Raw genomic sequence first — 23356 nt, forward strand, 5'->3', positions numbered from 1 at the left:
GGCGGGACAGGTTTTTCTCCGGGTACTCCTGTTTTCCCTATCATCTTTCATTCCACCAACACCCTCCATTCTCATTTCATAGCATCTATCAGTCATTAATAAATCACTTTGGGAGTGGCGACCCCATCGCTGATAATCAAGTAAGTCTTGGTTATAAAATAACCTGCAAGTTCGCAGTTCTGGTCTGAATTAAGTGACGGGAGATTTAGAGGCCCGGGCATCTCAGCTGCCCTGGGGCCCTAGAATCCTGTCACTGGACCTTACACAGCATCCAGACGCATTGCACTAAATCTAAATTACCTCTCACAATTATTATTGCTATTATAATCGCATGGCTTCAGTTACCGAGCTACAAACCATCTACCATAAGCGGCTTACCAACTGATATCGACATTTCTGGCCGCATGGAATTCTGAGGTCAAACGCCACATGTAAATAAAAAATTAATACAAATTCGACATTTCAATTGTACCGCTGTCTAGCAACGAAAGCAGAATTCTACTGGAGAGTTACTACCCCGATCTTCTTCCTGGTCTCCCCAATTATTTGGAGTCAATCTTAAGGCCAAATGTCCTTCTTGATGCCATATGGAGTGAGGTATGTGTTATTGCTCGTCTCTGTGGTGATCGGTAGTGTGATGTGTTGTATTATTAGAAGAGACGTATACTAAAATGAATTAAGATGAACACAAAAACCCATTCCATGAGCAAGGGGAATTAACCGGGGATGCGGATAAAATCCCCAGCCTGATCACTGACCATCCAGAACGACGGTTCCTGTGGCGGTAACTGAGTTAATTAATTCTGTTGGATAGCACCGAGTGAGTGTCACCAGGAATCTTTAACATGGAGTGGCAAAATTTTTGATCGCTCTATCTCAGCCGCGATCGAACCCACGAATCTGGGGGTCTGCCACTGGTCATCTCACAGTATGAAGCATAAATAAATTACTTACAATTTTACAAAAACAAAAACGTCACATGCTTTATACAAATACAATATTCATGACTGATAAGTATACATATTACAGCCTTTAAAGAACTGTTCACTAAAAGTTAAATTCAGGTGACTGGCCACCGAGATGTCACAGTTCTTCCAGAGAAAGAAATAAAACGCCACCAACCAATAATGCAATATTTGAAGACATACGAAATCTTATATTTTTCTTTCTATAAAATGCTCTTTCGTGTTTTAGGGCAACATTATTGTGAACAATCACGTACACTCAATCCAATGCAAGACAAACTAATATACCGGTATATATTTTTAGTAGCTTACAGCACTCAAACTCCATACAACGGTTTTGCTACTCCTAACCATGGCGCTAAGTGGGCTGCTTTTGCCCCAGAAATTAACTTGGTACCTGTACTGAATTTTGGTGTATTCTACGTGTCTCTCTCCAGAAGTATGATAATAATGAAAATGAAAACCTACAACCTGATTTCCAGTCTTTGACCGGGTCAGCGACGTAATGAATGAACCAGATATAGGCTATTATTACAATGAGGTCGCCACTCCCAAGGTGATATTAATGACTGATAAATGCTATGAAATTATAATGGAGAGTGTTGCTGGAATGAAAGATGACAGGGAAAACCGGAGTAACCGGAGGAAAAGCTGTCCCGCCTCCACTTTGTCCAGCACAAACCTCACATGGAGTGACCGGGATTTGAACCACGGTATCCATCGGTGAGAGGCCACCGCGCTGCCGTCTGAGCCACGGAGGCTCACCTATAATAATAATAATAATAATAATAATAATAATAATAATAATAATAATAATAATAATAATAATACTGACCGAGTTGGCCATGCAGTTAGGGCCACGCAGCTGTGAGCATGCATTCGGGAGATAGTGGGCTCGAACACCACTGTCGGCAGCCCTGAAAATGGTTTTCAGTGTTTCCCATTTTCACACCAAGCAAATGCTGGCTGGGACAGTATCTTAATTAAAGCCACGGCCGCATCATTCCTACTCCTAGCCCTTTCCTATCCCATCATCGTCATAAGACCTATCTGTGTCGGTGGGACATAAAGCAAACTGTAAAATAATAATAATAATAATAATAATAATAATAATAATAATAATAATAATAATAATAATAATAATACTGTAATAATAATAATAATAATAATAATAATAATAATAATAATAATAATAATAACCAGGGCTTTTTCTGTCAGTACGCTGCGATACGGGTACCGGTAAACTTGAAATTGTAAAAATCGTGGTAAAGTTTTGGATTCACTGTTTAAAAGTCTCTCTCCACATACGTGCTGTCATCATCGCTTGATGTCGAATTATGTTGTCAGGAGCCGACCCGTTGGCCGAATGGTCAGCGTACTGGCCTTGCGTTCAGAGGGTCCCGGTTTCGATTCCCGGCCGGGTCGGGTATTTTAACCTTCATTGGTTAATGCCAGTGGCTCGGGGGCTGGGACTTTGTGCTGTCCCCAACATCCCTGCAACTCACACACCACACATAACACTATCCTCCACCACAATAACACGCAGTTACCTACACATAGCAGATGCCGCCCACCTTCATTGGAGGGTTTGCCTTACAAGGACTGCACTCGGCTAGAAATAGCAACACGAAATTATTATTATTATTATTATTATTATTATTATTATTATTATTATTATTATTATTATTATTATTATTATTATTATTATTATTATTATTATTATTATTGTGTTGTCAGGAAGTGTCGATAGATTAATTTTCATCCATAGTTATCGACTGTATCATAAGGTATATGATACCGATCCGGTTCTAAAGCACTACTACTCTTTCGAATGTACGTGCTTGCCACTTAAAATTTGGTAACTTCCTTCGTGTAACTGTGATCAGCTTCACTTCACTTCCTGTTCACTTAACTGTTGCTTTGTGTACTGTGGTTGCGTCTGTTGTAAATTCTATACCTACATTAACTTGATTGTTTTTACGGTCTTTATTAAAAGCAACGAACTCGAAAATCTCTCAGTTCTTCTCTTCTGCTCCGGCAGGTAAGAAATTGAAAATTTCTTATACTGAATCGAGTGAATGTAGTGTGATGAAAAGAAGTTTGTGGAAAAATGCTGCGATCGAATCTGTAAAAGCTCAACACGTAGTTGTGGCTACCGAACATGCGGTCGTGAATCTCCACAGCAAAAAGCTGATTCCTGCGGAAAAATGACTGGTTAATAGTGAAAAATGAAAAGCTCGCAATATGTCAGGAAGTAATCAACGTGGACCTGGAGAGAACCAATACTGTTTGGGATGGATGGAGTGAGTACCGGTTAACTTTCTCCCAGAAATAATAATAATAATAATAATAATAATAATAATAATAATAATATCCAGTTAATCACGACTGAAGTCTATCTCTGACACATCTCTGCTGTAGCGTCGCCATTCTGGGCAGTCCCTGGCTTTTCTCAGGACACATAAGACAGGTCGGTGATAGTTTTTTCACCCCATCCATTTTCTTGCAGCCTTTCACCATGATCTACTACCCTCAACCTTCTGTTCTATGATGTACTTCTCTAAATTAACTCCAAGTTGTCTCACAAATTGCCCAAAAATTTAGTATTCTTTCACTGATGTGAGAAGCAAGGCGTTTTTAAAATTGTAGCCTTCTGAAGATAGAAACATTGATTCCGAAACAACATACACGTAGCATTCTACACCAGCACCACATTTCAAGGGCACTGATGCATTTATGTTACAAGATATTATTATTATTATTATTATTATTATTATTATTATTATTATTATTATTATTATTATTATTATTATTATTATTATTATTATTATTATTATTATTATTATTATTATTATTATTATTATTATTATTATTATTATTATTATTGTCCGCCTCCGCAGCGTAACGGTTAGTGTTATTAGCTGCCGTCCTCGGGGCCCGGGTTCGATTCCCGGTACTGCCAAAAATTTAAGAATGGCAGGAGGGCTGGTATGTGGTTGAAATGGTACATGCAGCTCACCTCCAATGGGGGTGTACCTGAAAAGAGCTGCACCACCTCGGGATGAGGACACGAGTTTTTTTTTTGCATTATTATTATTATTATTCCGAGGTATCTGTGGAACAGCAGAGGTGAAAGAAGGTGCGGGCTGGAATGGGTCTAACTACAAGTCCGGAAGATAAATTAAAAATTTAAATAAAGGTTATATTTTCAATAGACAACAAGATTTAACAAATTCTCACTAGGTGAAATAACAATGAAGAAAATCAGGTACAATTATAACTTTAGAGACGAAAGCACAAGTTAAGGGGTCCTTATAAATCCTGGGCTTCAAGCCCCATTTCACAATCCTTGAGCTCTCAGCTCACAACCACAAAATACCAAAGGGCAGAAAACCCCTAATTCCATGGAGCACTTGCTCCCACCTAGTAATGTCAAGCCTCCTAGAGGCACCTTTCAAAATACCAGAAAGAGCTGACCCGCTCTCAATCTTTCAAGCCTATAAAAGGCAATACCAGACTTTACAATTAACTGCCATCAAGGCAGAACTTACAAATATAAACAGGGGTATCTCGTACCCAATCTACTGGACTTTCGCAGGAAGTTAATGGCCCAAAATACAAAGATGAATGGAGGCGAGTACTTGCACTCCTACATGAAAGCTTGTTAGAAACCTAAGTGGCGCTAGGCCGATTCAACAGGGGCTATTCACACACTAGGGAGGTGACTCGTATAAGAAAATTTTAATACTTTAGGAAAGAGAAGAATATCGGTTATGAAAACGTAGTCACCTCAGATCAAAATGCAGGGGAGCTCGAGAGGATAAGGCACTCTCTATCCCCGATTTACAGTTAAAGTAACATGAAAATTTTACATCGAAATGGTATAGGTTACATCAAAAACGGTTTCGGACCTTCCCTGAGGATTAAACTGCTGAGCTAGCAAGAAAATAAAGATATTAAACGGCCATTACCTTTTGAAGGGCTGCTGACTGATGAAAGAGGCGCTTCCCGCCTCCTGCTATTCTTCCATACACTAAGCTAGATGTTGTACGAGTGGCGGAGAGCCAGGAAAATCAGCAGTTTTTATACTCTCGGGGAAGATTCGAGACCTTTCATGAATGATTAAGACACATCCACAGTCGTTTATTGGGTAGCTTACAGTTACACATCGACATTGATAAAGAAAGACGCCATTGGCTGAAAATTAATTACAGAAATTTACGATTGGCTAATTTCAAAACTGGCGGAAAGAAAGATTAATATTGCCAGCCCACAAATGAAAGAACAACATTTAGTAAAGAACAAACTTATGAATACAAAATATCTTCAAGGAAAGTTCCATCACTTCGCACCAGGGTGCATGATCATAGTTTTGGGTAGAGACATCTGTGAGAGAATGTCCACACTTCTTGATAATTGTAAACAAAAACAATTCGAAATTAACTCAGTGACATCTTCTGATAAACGGTTGAATTAACTCAGTTTTAAAGTTCATAGTTTCAGCAGTAGAGGAGTACTTCAAGGCGGAAAATTCAAATGTGCGGCGTATAAGTGTACCAACCGGTACAATTATTATTATTATTATTATTATTATTATTATTATTATTATTATTATTATTATTATTATTATTATTATTATTATTATTATTATATTATTATTATTATTATTATTATTATTATTATTATTATTATTATTATTATTATTATTATTATTATTATTATTATTAGTATTAGCGCATGGTACGGTACAAAAAACAATATATTCAACACTAAGCACTAATATACGCATATACATTATAAGTACAAAATGTGCACAGTATAGCAGCTGAAACAATCATGCAAGCAAAAGGGTGTTCAAAGATTTAGATCTACATTTTGTAGCCATCGTATAGCCTCGCTAGAAACAATCACGTAGTCCTATTTTTATCCAACGAATGCCCTGCCTACACATTCGGTGACAATATGGTTGATAGTCTGCTGAATTGCATGACAGTCACAGGCTGGGGTAGATCTTATACCATCCCTTAAAGATCATTGATCCGCATCTCCCGTGGTTAGTATGGACTCTGTTGAGGGTTACCGATGTCTTGCGGGGCAAATGAGAGCCAGCTGGAAGATTCTTAAAGTTGAACAATGTCTGCCATTGAGTCGGAGTTACACTGTTCCACTCTTGTGGCCGATCAGTTTTTGGATTGTAATTCCACCTAACAAGTTCCTATAATGTTTGAATAGGAGGAGATTTTGATTTGAGACTTCCTAATCTGATGTTAACATCTTCCTGGATGGGGAGATTAGGATAGGCTAATATCTTGTTGTATAATCTAACCAAGTTATTCAGTCTTCAAATTCTAGGTGGTTATATGTGGCTGAGCACAGGCAACCACAAAAGAGTAGATTTTACTGCGCCACTAATAACACGCATTGTTTCATTCAGAATTACAAGTCATAATAATCCAGGTCTCACAGCCACATCAGAAAATAGAGAATAATAATAATAATAATAATAATAATAATAATAATAATAATAATAATAATAATAATAATAATAATAATAATAATAATAATAATGCTTTTGTAGCGTCCCCTTAATAAACACGAGGACCTTTTCGATATCGCTGACTAAATGTTTTCAACATGCTTACATACATCATCACTATAGACCGTTATGCCTTTCAGCGTTCAGTCTGCAAGCCTCTGTGAATTTACTAAACGCCGCCACAATCCTCTGTTTGTAACTAGTTCTGTGGCCTTGTTTAGTTCTGCGTCTCATATCTTCAAATCTTTAGAAACTGGGTCTTACTATCGTCGTCTTGGTCTCCCTCTACTTCTCTTATCCTCCACATCAGAGTCCATTATTCTCCAAGGTAAACTACCCTCCTCCATTCGCCTCACATGAGCCCACAGCTTCATCCACCGAGTTTATTTCTTAGCCTTTATCTCCTCATTCCGAGTACCCTCCTGCCACTGTTCTCAACTGTTTGCACCAGCAATCATTCTCGCTACTTTCATATCTGTTACTTCTAGCTTATGAATAAGATATCCTGAGTCCACCCTGCTTTCACTCTCGTCAAGCAAATTTGGTCTAAAAACAGACCGATGTAAAGTTAGTTTCGTCCGGGAGCTGACCTCCTACTAACAGAATACTGTTGATCGCAACTGCGAGCTCACTGCATTATAAATAGCTTTGCCGCACCTTGAATCAATCTCGCTTACTATAAGTTTATTACCATCCTAAGAGAACACACATCCTAAATACTTGAAATCATCTACCTGTTCCAGCTTTGTATCACCAATCTGACATTCAGTTCTCTTGGATTTCTTACCTACTGACATCAATTTATTCTTTGAAAGGCTAATTTTCATACCATACTCATGACACCTATTTTCAAGTTCCAAGATATTTGACTGCAGGCTTTCAGCGCAATCTCCCATTGAGACCAAATTGTCCGCATAGACCAGACAGCTTACTACATTTCCACCTAACTGAATCCCTCCCTGCCACGAAATACCTTTCAGCAGATAATCCATGTAAACAACGAACAACAAAGTGAATGATTACAACCTTGCCTAACCCCTGTAAGTACCCTGAACCAAGAACTCATTCTACCTTCAATTCTCACTGAATTGTCAATTGTCAACATAAATGCCTTTGATTGATTTTAATAATCTACACTTAATCCCATAGTACTATGACGAACATCTTTTCCCTCGGTACGCTGTCATATGCTTTCTCTAGATCTACTAAACATAAACATAACGGTCTATTCCTCTCGTAGCATTTTCAATTACATGGCGCATGCTGAAAATCTCTTCCTGCCAGCCCCTCTGCGGTCTGAAACCATACTGGTTTTCATCCAACTTCTTCTCAACTACTGATCGCACCCTCCCTTCCAAAATGCCAGTGAATACTTCGTCTGGTGTACTAATCAATGAGATACCTCGATAGCTGTTGCAATCCTTCCTGTTCCCTTGCTTATAGATAGGTGCAATTACTGCTTTTGTCCAATCTAAAGGTACCTTACCGACACTGCATGCTAATCTTAATACTCTATGAAGACATTTCATCCCTGCCTTCCCACTATACTTCGCCGTTTCAGGTCTAATTTCATCTATTCCTGTTGCTTTCTGACAATGAAGTTTATCTTTCTTTCCACTTCCTCAAGCGTAATTTCACCAACATAATTTTCCTCCTCCCCATGACCTCGGTTGTTCGCGACGTCACCACGAAGATTTCCTTTACGTTGAGAAGATTTTCAAAATATTCCTTCCACCCGTTCAGTGATTCCCTGGTATCTATTATGAGTTCACATGAATTACCGAGAACACTACTCATTTCATTTTTCCCTCCCTTCCAAAGATTCTTTATTGCTGACCTACCCTTTTCAGGTTATTACCAAAATCTTGTTGCTAAAGAATGTTTTCAATGTTCGTTAAAATCAAATGTATTTTTGCAGCAAGACAATTGCTTTCTGCCTTGAATGCGGGAATGGAAGGCCTCCATAAAAGTTGGATTTCTGAAGGCTTTGGAGCATAAAATGCCTAATCATCGCTTTATATTTTTATATTTGGGAACTTAAAGAGCAGTGATTATTGGCCCCTTGATTAAGAAATGACGTGAAGCTTAATTAATTTATAACATGTTCACATATTAGTTTTGTTATTTTCTTTCTTTCTTTCTTTCTTTCTTTCTTTCTTTCTTTCTTAATCTGTTTACCCTCCAGGGTTGGCTTTTCCCTCGGACTCACCGAGGGCCACCTCTATCGCCTCAAGGGCAGTGTTCTGGAGCTTCAGACTTTGGGCCGGAAGATTGGAAGGGATAGACAAGGAAGAGGGAAAGGAGCGGCCGTGGCCTTTAGTTAGGCACCGTCCCGGCATTTGCCTGTAGGGGAAGTGGGAAACCACGGAAAACCACTTCCAGGATAGCTGAGGTGGGAATCGATCCCACCACTACTCAGTTAACCTCCCGAGACTGAGTGGACCCCGTTCCAGCCCTCGTACCACTTTTCAAATTTCGTAGCAGAGCCGGGATTCCAGCTCGGGCCTCCGGGGGTGGCAGCTAATCACACTAACCACTACACCACAGAGGCGGACAGTTTTGTTATTTACTTACTAAATCGTCCATTCCCGTCAAGGCCATCAGCTCAATATTGACAAAGGGGATAGCAACTAATGCAACCTACAAACAGTGAGTAAATCGACCAAGGTAAGGACTCTTGCATAAATGGTGAAAATGTGAAGGACTTCATAGATCTTACAAAACCTAATGACGACGAGGTTAGAAGAAAATAACTGTTGAGAAAGAATGGTCCAACGGAAAAGGTGAAGGAGAAGAAATTGATGCAAAGGAAAGTGCAATAATGGTCGAACGATCTGGGGCTCCGTATACTGCGAATTACTGCTTTATAATTAAAATCACTTTTGAATAACTCACTCTTTTGATAACTCGCTCTCCTAGCGATTACCAGAACCCATTCAGTTTATATTAAAAAATAATTATGTTGCTAACAATGGCAATATTATATTAAATTCATAACATTCCTACAACTGCTAGCAGTTCTTTCTCTTCTTCTTTTTTAACAATTTGCCTTTCGTCGCACCGACACAGATAGGTTCTATCAGTTCTGATAGACGCCTAAGTGCTAGAATTTTGTCCAGAAGAAGAGTTCTTTGATATCATAAAGTTAATTGTTTAAGGCACCTATAACAGCTGCAAGTTTCCTACGGGATTTCCTTAACGTGCTGGAAGTCAACGACATAAAGTTGTCACATTTAAACACCCATAAATGCCACCGCTATCTTGGGAACAGAAGGCAACAACTATCTGACTGTTTTTGTTATTGTTGTTGTTATTGTTGCTGAGGGCGAGTACCTGAGAGTCCCAGGGTGAAAACGATGTTCCTTTACTCATCTCTTTCCGAAAAATGCCGATGAGTCGGAAAAAACTTTAGTTTTGCACTGGCGGGGACAAAATGATCTGGATGAGAGATTCACCTCCCGTCAGAGAAGAAACCCCCTCTTTGCTGAGGTATGGGGTCTAATTTTGAGTCGGAAAGCTATTTACGGAGTAGGGAGAGAAGCATCCCTTCTTAACAAACGACTCTTTCAGGGGTTAAATTTTGAGTTAAATTTAGTGTGAGAAAGGTATTAAATTTGAAAAAGGCCGAAACAATTTCTATTTCCTGTTAAAAAAAATCGTAAGTAAACCAAGGGCCACGATGTTTGAAGCCTGTGTTCGGCTTCTTGGTTCTTACGACCAGTTTTATGCGTAGGGTGCCAGGATCGGTTGAATGGCTGAGGAGGATTCTAACTTTGGTCATCTTTACTATTTTATTAATCTGTGATCTAACTGTCGGAGTATGAAGTTCGGTTCGTATCTTCTTGTTAGATTTCAGAATTGGCGCTTTTTGCGCCACCGATGTTTGTTGATTTCTTTTTACCCTCCAATGAATCTATGCACATCAGTCCGTTGTTTCCATACCCTCTTAAATGCCAATCAAACGAGCCTTTACGTATAGGCCTACCTCTTCTTCTTCCGCCGCTTTTCTCACACCTTGTGGGATCGCCGGTGCGAACTGTGTCGCACATGTGAATTTGGCCCTGTTTTACGGCTGGATACCCTTCCTGCCGCCAACCCTATATGGAGAGATGTAATCACTATTACGTGTTTCTGTGCTGGTTTGTAGTGTGGTGTGCTGCCTGAATATGAAGAGGAGAGTGCTGGAACAAACACAAACAAGAAGTCTCCAAGCCAGAAGAATTAATCACACGCGATTAAAATCCCCGATGCAACTGGGAATCGAACCCGGGACCCTCTGAGCCGAAGGCCTCAAAGCTAACCATTCAGCCAAGAAGTCGGACCTTTACGTATAAGCCTATGTTGTCTTAAATATACAAGATCAATGTGATTTTGTTGATGCATATTTCATCTATTGCTCGATTTACCCTGGACGTGTGTTGTCTAACAGCAGTCTTCAAACGGGAATAGCTTTTCAATCAATCAATCAATCAATCAATCAATCAATCAATCAATCAATCAATCAATCAATCAATCAATCAATAGCCTAAAGAAATAAAAAAATCGCCTTCCTGCCCTTCATGCGAATTTATTGGAGTTGCCACTTAACAAGGATATGACCCAGTTTTATAGCCACAAGCCCCTCCTATTATCAACACTATGTGGAGGGAAATATTCTGACTATTAAGTGTTTCAGTAGTAGTCGGTGAAGAGATACGTATTGAGACGAACACAAACAAACCATACACAGTTAAAATAACTGGCCAACCCGGGAATAAAACATATGGCCCTCTACTGTAAAGTGAAGGCCACTATTCAGCAAAGGAGCCTGATAAATGTATGACTTAATTAATTAATAACACCGTTCCTTGACGTCCCAATAAGTCTATCAATATGGGTCTTAGTCATCATCATCATCTGTTTACCCTCCAGGTTCGGCTTTTCCCTCGGACTCAGCGAGGGATCCCTGCCTCAAGGGCAGTGTCCTAGAGCTTCAGACTCTTGGTCGGGGATACAACTGGGGAGAATGACCAGTACCTCGCCCAGGCGGCCTCACCTGCTATGCTGATGGGAAGATTGGAAGGGATAGGCAAGGAAGAGGGAAGGAAGTGGCCGTGGCCTTAAGTTAGGTACCATCCCGGCATTCGCCTGGAGAAGAAGTGGGAAACGACGGAAAACCACTTCCAGGATGGCTGAGGTGGGAATCGAACCCACCGCTACTCAGTTGACCTCCCGTGGCTGAGTGGACCCCGTTCCAGCCCTCGTACCACTTTTCAAATTTCGTGGCAGAGCCGGGAATCGAACCCGGACCTCCGGGGGTGGCAGCTAGTCACACTAACCACTACACAACAGAGGCGGACTTGTATCTTCAAGTAATGAACACAATTCATGTCTACCGGGCGAGTTGGCCGTGCGTGTAGAGGCGCGCGGCTGTGAGCTTGCATCCGGGAGATAGTAGGTTCGAATCCCACTATCGGCAGCCCTGAAAATGGTTTTCCGTGGTTTCCCATTTTCACACCAGGCAAATGCTGGGGCTGTACCTTAATTAAGGCCACGGCCGCTTCCTTCCAACTCCTAGGCCTTTCCTATCCCATCGTCGCCATAAGACCTATCTGTGTCGGTGCGACGTAAAGCCCCTAGCAATTCATGTCTGAAAAGTCACTAGACGATAAAATAAGTTCGTTTTGTTTAAACTCCATCTCGTATTACGATAATCATCTTTGGTATTTAAAAAGTCAAACCGCATGCCACAAAAGCCCCGAAGGGCCATGGCCCACTGCTCAGCCAGAAGACCTGCAGCTTACAAGGTGTCGTGTGGTCAGCACGGCGAATTCTCACGGCCGTTATTCTTGGCTTTCAACACCGGAGCTGCTATCTGACCGTCAATTGCAACCAAGTAGGATGAGTGGACCTCGAACAGGCACGCGTCCACTACACCGCAGGGCCGGCGAATCGGCATTAAGTTTTATCAAAATGAAACAACCTATATTTAGAATACTAACATCACCTTCATTTAAGTCCTCAAAGCCACATGTGACTGTTTATTCATTCTATCCCAAAACAATGACAGCAATATTAATAACAATAATAATAATGACCGATGTAATGCTTAGCAACAATAGGCCAGATATTATTACTATCGATAAATCAAAAAGATCAGCATTATTTATAGATATCTGTATAGCTTCATAATCAAGAGGAGGATTCCTTACCGGCATAAGCCGTTTCCTAAATATATGTAATAATAATAATAGTAATAATAATAATAATAATAATAATAATAGTCCGCCTCTGTGGTGTAGTGGTTAGCGTGATTAGCTACCACCCCCGGAGGCCCGGGTTCGAGGTCTATTAAATAAAAATGGGCAATTACATGACCTCTAAAATAACAATTTGGGAGGAGGCGATCTTGCACTCCTAATACACTTGTTTTTAAAAACCTAATCTGGCTCTAGGCCACTAATGCAAGGGCTAATCCCATACTACCGAGGTGACTTTAGAAAAGAGCGATTTGTTTTACATTAACGAAGAATAGGTTGAGAAAATAAGTTCACCTCAAGACAATGTGAGTGGGAGCTCGAGAGGGTTAGCACTCTCTATCCCAATATGCAGCTTAAAAGAGAATAGAAGAAAAGATCGTTACATTTTAGGAAAAGGTTACATGGAGGAACGCTTCGCACCCGCCCCGAGAGTTAAACTGCTGAGCTAGCAAAGAAAGAATTTATTAATCGGCCATTACCTTATTGATGACCGCTGCCGATGAAAGAGGCGCTTCCCGCCTCCTGCTATGTACTTTATACACTGAAAGATGGAACAGAAGTGGCCCGGAGACCCTAAAATCAGCAGTTTAAATACTCTCGCAGAAGGTTCTAGGCGTTAGGGGAATGAAAACACCCTCCCGCGATGATTTTATTGGTAGATCAATAAACCCCCTACACAATACTAAGAAGAAACACATAATTGGTGGAAAATTAATTCAAGAAATTCGGGATAGGCTAGATTTAAAACAAGGGGAAAGAAGGGGTTAATATTGCCAACTTAACCAAAGACTGAAAAAAATTTAGCAAAGAACAAACATTTGAAATAAAAATTTCTCCAACAAAATAGTTCTTTGACTCCGCACTAGGTTGCACTATTGTTGATCTTCAGTAGTGTCCTCTAGAAGAGAAAGTTCACACTTCTTACTTCAAGCGAAACAAAACCACATCAAAAATGACACAGTTCAAAAACTCAAAATTTTCCACGTGGTGACATCTTCTGAGAAAGTAGAGAATTAATAGCGTAGATAAAGTTCAGACTTCCTCCAGCAGAGGAGTTTCAACTGGCGCACATAATAATAATAATAATAATAATAATAATAATAATGGGCGTTAATTTCGACGTTCTGGTTTTTTAAACGATATTTGTTCGTGACGTCGACCACTACAGATCTTTTGACACTACTTTTACCATATGAGAGGAACTTGCGCGTAAGTGGAATTGCGGAAGTGTAGTGTGTTGAAGGAACGTTAAGGACGACACAAGCAATCCGTCCCCTAGCCAGGGATATTAATCATTTACAATTTAAAGCCTCCGAGCCGGTCGGGAATCGAACCCGGAGCCGCCGGGTGACGGGCGGACGCGTTGCCCCTTACACCGCGGGGCCGGACAAAAATACACCGACCCTGCCAGGATTCGAACCTGGAATCTTCTGATCCGTAGTCAGACGCGTTATCCGTTGCGCCACAGGGCCACATGACGTTCTGTGTTACTCTACTACATGTCAGTGTAAACCGGATCACTCTTGGGTGATCTATGGTCAAGTTTGAGTTTATTTTGTCCGATAAATACCGAATAGGTCACCAGAGACCGTTTACATGCCGACATCGAACGGCATGGAGTATCAAATGGACTTTTTTCCGCCTTTCTGGAATCAGGTTTAAACCCACGATCTGGTATCCGGAGGCTGGCCCTCTACCACGGATCCACACAGGGAGCTCTTTTTATATAAATTCATCAGAATAGCGTACTGAAGCGTTTTCAGTAATACACTTGACCACAGGACACACAATCAACGAGAAGTAAATGTGTTACTGCCCGACAGATTTTGAGACTGAGGCCCAAATAGTTTAAATTTAAAAATAAAACCGTGTGTTTCGATAAAGAGAGTTTTCTTCTCTGCATAGGTTATGAATATTTGTATAGGTATTTAATTTGTTTTTTTAATTTACGCACGTTTATTTATATAATTTGGTAGTTATTCGCTACCCCGGAGGACCGGGTTCGATTCCAGGCTCTGCCACGAAGTTTGAAAAGTGGTACGAGGGCTGGAACGGGGTCCACTCAGCCTCGGGAGGTCAACTGAGTAGAGGTGGGTTCGATTCCCACCTCAGCCATCCTCGAAGTGGTTTTCCGTGGTTTCCCACTTCTCCTCCAGGCAAATGCCGGGATGGTACCTCACTTAAGGCCACGGCCGCTTCCTTCCCTCTTCCTTGCCTGTCCCATCCAATCTCCCCATCCCTCTACAAGGCCCCTGTTCAGCATAGCAGGTGAGGCCGCCTGGGCGAGGTTCTGGTCATTCTCCCCAGTTGTATCCCCCGACCCAAAGTCTGAAGCTCCAAGACACTGCCCTTGAGGCGGTAGAGGTGGGATCCCTCGCTGAGTCCGAGGGAAAAGCCAACCCTGGAGGGTAAACAGATTAAGATAAGATAAGAAGATAAGTTATTCGCTAAATAGTCAAAATAAATACAACTCGAGCTCTAGAATGTTTCTCTATAAAATTTGGAACTCTCCTTATCTTATACTAATACTATTTAGGATTTTAAAAACTGTCATGTGAAATTTCGATGTCTTGTGTCAAACAGTTTAGGGGAGAAAGGAATTTTGCTTGCTAGTCTCAACCCCCTTTGGCGGGTGTGGGTGGGAGTTGAATTTTTAAAGCCTTGTTTTATTAAACATCAAGGACATAGGAACAACCATTGCTTTGGAATTTTGACTTCTTGTGTGAAACGATTTCGAAAGAATGTTTCAATATATCATATTTCATATTTGGGAGGTAAATAAAGCACCATCCCGTGGAATTTCATCCCTGAACGTCAGACGGTTTCAGAGGAATGAATATTTTTATTTTCTGAGCTAATCCCCATATAAAATGTGTCTTAAATAACATCTACGACACAAAAGAGCAACCATCATTTGAAATTTCAAATTCGTAAGTCACGTGGTTTTGGAGGAACGAATATTGTTGTCCCCAAGGGTATCTTTTTCTCCAAACCTTATTTAACATTCAGGACATGAAAGAACAGCCATTATGGAATGTGGAATTTCAACTTTGAACGGTGAACGGTTTCGGAGGAATGTACATTTTGGTTTACAGGGTTTAACAAACCCCGTTTCATACCCAATCGAATATTTCAAACGCTTACTTAGTAGGTACGTTACACAAGTTAAAACCTACCACACAGGGGGGTTGATATACAGTGGTCAATCAGTGAGTAGTCTGGGAGTTTTCACCATACATTAATCTCATGATGAAATGGGCATGCTCACACATTCAGTTAATGGTAGGCAAAATCGGTGTTAATGAAACGGCCTGCAAATAACCTCCGGAAGCAAATGCCTAGTAAACACGGATGTTAATAAAACGGCCAACAAATAACCTCCGGAAGCTTAGCACGTCAGCAGTAAGTCTCTTCGATCGCTGTCTCGGACAGTAGAAGCAAGCCGCCATGTTCAGATACCTTCAACACGTGTTACATAATTGATTAGTATTAGCGCAAAAACGTTTAAAATGCAATAATAGCGTTTAAATCGTGAACATGGGACTCGTACGAAAGTAATAAAATAAGTAAAAATGACTCTCACAGCGAGCCAGGCACCGGAGGGATTCGAACCCTCGATCTCCTGTTTACTAGACAGGCGCTTTAACCAACTAAGCCACGGCGCCACACGCTAAATTGGCCACTGCAGTTAAATATCAGATACAGTTTACGTATTCTGCCTACTTTCTGCATAAATTGGTGATATTTTGGTTACTTTAATACTTCTAATTTAACGATAATCTCCGCCGAAACATGAAAATTAAACGTTCTGGCGTATTTATTTGCATTTTCTTCCAGATATTTCCTCCTTAGTGAACATTCAGCTACATTAATGAATTAACATAGGCCTACTTATGAATTCGTCTACGCAGTTTATAAATGTAGGTGTATTTTTGTCCGTTTGCATGAGACAGCGTCCGATATTTAAATTAATGTCAAAGGTACAGAAAATGAATCTAGTACAGGAGCTAACAACCAGGATAACCGAAATATCATTCTTCTCAATTTTATCTTTCCTACTTGATCTCCCTTAATCAGCTCTTTTTCTCTTCCGACCCCCGATAGTATGATATTTGCAAGGCCTAGCAAGTCTTTCATTTTCACGCTTTTCGTGGCCCTTATCTATCTTTCGCCGATCGAGGTGTCCGTCCTCTTCAAAATTCAGCCCCCCCCCCCGAATTAGTGTTAAGAAAAGATGGTTGCCCGGTTGTAGGCCTACTTCTTGTTAAAACAGTAACCATCACCACTAACCGAAATATCAGTTAAAAAATCCTTTGGAAATTCCGTAAAAGTAGGCATATTCGAAAACATATACCAAGAAAGTGGTTGGTAGTACATATCTGGAGGATGACGGCTAAAAGCGATCAGAGTCACATTTTTCTTATCTAGAATTTCACTTTTAAAGATTCACGTCGATTATCTTAAAGCCGGGTGTCCAATGATTGACATAACAACATGTAAAAAATGACATGTTGAAATTGACATGTATACGAACATTTGGTTCATGGTCGACTTAACATGTTTTTTTTCTTTTTTTTTTTTTTCTTTACCGGTACGTCGCACCGATACAGATAGGTCTTATGGCGACGATGGGATAAGAAAGGCATAGGAAGTGGAAGGAAGCGGCCGTGGCCTTAATTAAGGTACAGCCTGGTGTGAAAATGAGAAACCACTGAAAACCATCTTCAGGGCTGCTGACAGTGGGGCTGGAACCCACTATCTCCCGATTACTGGATACTGGCCGCACTTAAGCGACTGCAGCTATCGAGCTCGGTACTTAACATGTTAACTTGATATGTTGAAGTTAACATTTATTTAATATTCGGCATGTTTTCCGGTGGGATTAGAAAACATGATACACTCACCTCTCGATTAACCGGGATAATGTAGGGTTAAGGCTTTCCGAATAAGTAAAATCGCGCTTAAACAGCAAAAAGTTAGAAATAGAACACGCGTACTGAAATAACAGTGAACCGGGCTGAGTGGCTCAGGCGGTTAAGGCGCTAGCCTTCCAACCCCAACTTGGCAGGTTCGATCCTGGCGCAGTCCGGTGGTATTTGAAGGTGCGCAAATACGGCAGCCTCGTGTCGGTAGATTTTCTGGCATGTAAAAGAATTCCGGCGGGACTAAATTCCGGCACCTCGGCGTCCCCGAATACTGCAAAAGTAGTTAGTGGGACGTAAAGCAAATAACATTATTATTATTATTATTATAAGTGATACTACTGTATTGTTTTTTATTAACTTACCCACTACGTTGCAGTAAAACTAGCACTTAGCACAATTAATAAACGAAAAAATAAACATCATTTTTCGTTGAAACTAATATGGCAAAGAAAAATATTCAGACTACGTAACTTGACTGTTTCCGAAAATAATCAGTCATGGTTTCCTGCTTTTGTGGCGTGCAGTTTTAGTGTTTTTGATATCGCGGTTGATCCGATTACGGTAATTCGAGAGTTGAGTGTAAATCAATTCATTGTTCGTGTGGTATCGGCGTGGCCTCGGCAAAGTTCGTATGGGTAAATTACATTAAAATTGTGCTCAGACGTTCTCAGAAAGTTTTTAAATCCAAACCTGTCTTCTGCTGTAAGTTGATTCAGAATTGCATCTACATTGTGCCTTCTATTCAGATATTGTAGAACTCACATTCTCCTTTTAAATTAGTGAGAGAAAATGTATAATTAAACTCATTACATAGAGCAACTTATTTTATTGCACATGATGTATGGAAAAATAAGAGTACATGTGCAGTGAAATGAAAAACACACTTTTTATAAGGGCAAATACAGGACGTTGATTTTTCTTGCAGTTAGGCGCCTTGATCTACGGGAGGATCGTCTGGTAACTCAATGTTACTTTCATCTTCGTTCTGAATACAGTTTGTCTGGAATTGCTCTTGGTAGAACGCCTGAGCATTAGCATATACCACCGGCCTGAGCCATTATCGAACTTGCCAACTTGGGGTCAGAAGGCCAGCGCCTTAACTGTCTGAGCCACTCAGCCCAAGTATACCCGAAATGATTATTTTAACCCAGTGAACGGCCCTGGCAATGCTAATATAGTGTTGACATTTAGCATAGCAGCACTTCACACAATGATGGTAACCTAGACACTAAAGATATAATAGTTTTTTACACATTAAAAGCATGAGTGCAAAAACTGTATTGACTTCTAAACACTGATATTTCACCACATGGAGGAGCTTCAGTTCGGTGTAGTCTGCTTGATAACAGATAACCACAGCATGAATCGGAAGGTGTTGGTAGTGTAAAACCCTGCGTTACAAATCCAGCTAATCCCTCCAAGACACTGTTTCTTCTGTGTAACAGGCGCCCTCTCCCCCCGCCCCTCCAATCCTAACTCCCTCCGAAACAATTCCTGTGGTAACATGTGAATATAATCATTATTTAATTCATACAATAATGTACGTATACAGAATTATGTTCCAGGCAATTCTCGGTTAAAACAGAATTATCATTAACGAAGTACATGCTGTAAGAAGTTAGATGTGCATGTACGACGTACGTTCATACCTCCACCTACAGCGAATCTGTGTGGTGCTAATATTGGACCGTGGGCTTACTGATGGGTATAACCTCAGTTTAGAATTATTGAGATATCACGGAGAACCACTTTTTTTAAGTTACCCAAGAGTGGCAGTTTCTAACTCGGTGATATTCAGGGGACTTAAAGGGAGTACTCTCGGTCTCAGGAAACCAGTTGACAACAGTGTTTACTAGATTCAGAAATAACATTTCGAAAGACAGAACCCGAAAACTTCAGAATACTAAGTCAGAAGTTTGTATCTTATATTCAAAATTTGCCACGATTTTCATAGTTACTGAAAATGAAAACTTGGCAGCGCAACAGCCCATTAAGTCCTTGACCTGACAAGATGACTCCTGCCCAGCTAGACGGCTTGCGGACGCTAGGTTGCCATGAGGTCATTGTGATGATAGCCTGTTCCCAGCCGTATTGTTTAGCTTTCTTGACCGAGTTCCCTGACTCTTCTATCAAACATCTCCTCAATTGCTGTCACTAGGATGAGTGAATCCCGCACCAGCTCACATCATTAAAACTAATGGACTACACGAAAATCGAACCCGGTGCCTTCAGGTAAAAGACAGGCACACTACTCCCTCGCCACAGGACTGATTGTATTGAGAGACAGAACTGCATAGCTTTCGCTCTTCAGTCTAGGTTTACAAGACTTTCTTCGCGCCCTTTGTGTATACGGTGTTCTTTTCTTCAGCCAGTTGTTATTTAAGAGCGCTGACGTACATACTTAGGGACCCTTTATGTTTATATGTCATATCTGTACTTCAGATTTTCTTAAAACCGACAGCAGTTCATAGGAAGTTAAACACATAGTAGTGTTTTGGTGCACAAAGATGGGTTATGTTTCCGCCTGTATCTATGAAATGTGGTCGGTAATAAATTAGAGCCGGGCTGAGTTGATCAGACGGTTGAGTAGCTGGCCTTCTGAACCCAACTTGGCAGGCTCGATCCTGGCTCAGTCCGATGGTATTTGAAGGTGCTAAAATACGCCATCCTCGTGTCGGTAGATTTACTGGCACGTAAAAGAACTCCCGCGGGACAAATTCGGGCACATCGGCATCTCTGAAACCGAAAAGGTAGTTAGTGGGACGTAAAAAGCCAATAAAAATGAATGTTTGTCTGTCTCGAATGGACTCAAAAACTACTGGAACGATTTCGCTGAAAATTTCACAATTTGTTCTTATTACTTCTGGGAGGGTTTAGGAAGTGGTTTGAACGAAATCCGATGGGTAGTTTTTTATGATGAGTAATTTTATGTAATTAATTTAATTGCAAAGCCACACGAAGATTGGTTCGACTTGATGGAAAGATTGTCACTAGGCGACAGCAGGGGAACACCCCGCCATGTTTTATAAAGTACCTTTCTTGCCAGGAGTTTATGACCATCCTTGTTATTTGGAAATAGCAATCCAGCATGCCGTGATCGAGATGTACTTTCGTCATAGGACCAACTTTGATAAATCTGCCCAGTTTGAAGAATGTAGCTGTGTATGCAGGCTATGAATATGAACTCCTCATCCCCTAAACCACTGGGGCAATTTCAGTCAAACTTGGTACACTTTGGTACACTTAAGACTTATTATCTGGAGATAAACACTGAGGGGGTAAGCACCGCTAGGGATGGGTGTGGGGAGGGGTGACATATAAAATAATCGAATCTATGGTTTTCGGGGTCGCTGAGACGAACAGTGACCCTCCGGATGTCGTTTAAGTCCAAGTTCAGGCGCCATAGGCATATTAGTGAGAAGGGGTGAAAAAGAAAAGGTCCAAATATGAAAGAGTTTATGGACATAATGTGTGTGTATGTTCCAGCATAGCTCTCAGCTAAACTTGGTATAAATGCGACACTATCTAAAAAAAAAAAACAAAAAAACACTATGGGGGCATAACAACCCTAGAGGAGGTGAAATGTAAAAAAATAATTCAAAATGATCGATTTTAGTGTCGAATTCATAGCTTTTGCGATCACTGAGATGAACTGTGGCACTCTGGATAAGGTTTAAGTTAATGTTCATCCCCAATCGGCAAAGGGGGTGAGAAGGGGTGAAAAATTACCTAAAATGGCCAAGATTATGGACTTATGTATGTGTGTATGTTCATCATAGCTGTCAAAAAAACTTGGCACACATAATATGACTTACTATCTGAAAAAATACTGTGGGGGTAAGACATTAGCGGAGGTGCGGAGGTAAAAAGTGGGAAGAAATAATACGAAACGACCAATATTGTTGTAGAATCTATAGTTTTCGGAATCACTTATGTGAATAGTGACACTCCGGATGTTGCTCAAGTCCAAGTTCAATCCCCATCAGCATAGCGGGTGAGAAGAGGTGAAAAAAAGGAAACGTCGGAAATAACAGATATTACGGATGAATGTGTGTATGTTCCCGCATAGTTCTCAACTAAACTTGATACATATATAACTTACTATCTGGAAAAATTACTGTAGGGACAATAAATCCCTAGCACCCCTAAAGGAATGGGGTGAAATGCAAAAATATCGAAAATGACCTCTAAGCCCTATTAGTGTCAAATCCATAGTTTTTGTAGTAGCTGAGGTGAATTGTGATATTCTGGATGCCGTTTAAGTCAAAGTTCATTCCCAATCGCGAAAATGGGGGTTAAAAGGGATGAAAAAGAATGTAAAAAATGACCGAGATTATGGATGTACGTGCGCATGTTCCAGCATAGCTCGCATCCAAACATGGTACACATATGACGTACTATTTGGGGGGAAATTACTATGGAGGTGAGGAATGGGAGGAGACGACATATAAAAAAATAATTAAAACTAACCGAGATTAATGTCGAATACATTGTTTATGTGTGGCTGAGATGAATTGTGTCGCTCTAGATACCATTCAAGCCGATGTTCAGCCCCCATTAGGACGGGGGGTGAGATGACGTGACAAGTAAATAGTATAAAATGACCGAGATTAGTGTTGAATCCACAGTTTTTGGGATCGCAAGGCAGAATTCTACAAAAATGTTCAAGGAATTCTACAAAAATTCACTTCACACATCATTAATAGGCAATACAAATCTTTTTTTTTTTTTTTGCTAGGGGCTTTACGTCGCACCGACACAGATAGGTCTTATGGCGACGATGGGATAGGAAAGGTCTAGGAGTTGGAAGGAAGCGGCCGTGGCCATAATTAAGGTACAGCCCCAGCATTTGCCTGGTGTGGAAATGGGAAACCACGGAAAACCATTTCCACGGCTGCCGATAGTGGGATTCGAACCTACTATCTCTCGGATGCAAGCTCACAGCCGCGCGCCTCTACGCGCACGGCCAACTCGCCCGGTAATACAAATCTTAAAGGTAAATACTGAAATATTATCCGGGCAACGCCGGGTACAACAGTAATAAATAAATAAATAAATAAATAAATAAATAAATAAATAAATAAATAAATAAATAAATAAATAAATAAATAAATACATCAGAAGTTTTCCATTTAATTTCTATTTTCTGAAATTCTGTTTTATAAAGAAGAAAATCCATTGAAGTTTCAGGAGGTCTGCCTACACTGTTTTTTCATCGTCGTCTTCCATGCTTTTCCATTTCACACACAAACGAATGCTGCATCCTCCGCTGTCCTAATCCCAAAATATTTCACACTGCCACATTTTCTTCGCTACACGGGAAAGCATAGAATCAAGGATATGTTTGTGGGATTAGAAAACAAGAGAACAAAAAAAGTGCGAGTGTCTGTAATAGAGTAAAGAAGGAATGTAGAGGTTTATTTTTTTCGCGAAGAAAAAGTACAGTACTGATGGGATGAAACAAAAAATTATTTACACATTAATGTGCAGACATGGGTTTGAGTACATTAGTTAGTAATGGATGGTGATAGGACAAGTACGTAACGTGCTATTGGGTTGTTAAATTGTTTACGTAGCGACTGAACAGAGCATCGGTTCACGTACTTTCGTAGTGGAGGTGGCTGGGTCGTTGTTTAATTCGAGGGCGAACGTATCACGAAGGAAAGGAACTCTTGACCACGTGATGGCTTC

At 40.5% G+C, this 23356-nt stretch overlaps 2 non-coding genes across 2 annotated transcripts; both read right to left on the bottom strand.

Moving 5' to 3' along the window:
• Positions 1-14139: 14139 nt before the first annotated feature.
• Positions 14140-14212, bottom strand: TRNAR-ACG (transfer RNA arginine (anticodon ACG)). Its single transcript has one exon. It is a non-coding gene; the product is annotated as a tRNA-Arg (tRNA).
• A 2119-nt stretch (positions 14213-16331) lies between these two features.
• TRNAT-AGU (transfer RNA threonine (anticodon AGU)) lies at positions 16332-16405 on the bottom strand. The gene has a single exon. It is a non-coding gene; the product is annotated as a tRNA-Thr (tRNA).
• Positions 16406-23356: the final 6951 nt, after the last annotated feature.

This window comes from Anabrus simplex, chromosome 8 (assembly GCF_040414725.1).
Source record: "Anabrus simplex isolate iqAnaSimp1 chromosome 8, ASM4041472v1, whole genome shotgun sequence".
Taxonomy (NCBI): Eukaryota; Metazoa; Arthropoda; class Insecta; order Orthoptera; family Tettigoniidae; genus Anabrus; species Anabrus simplex.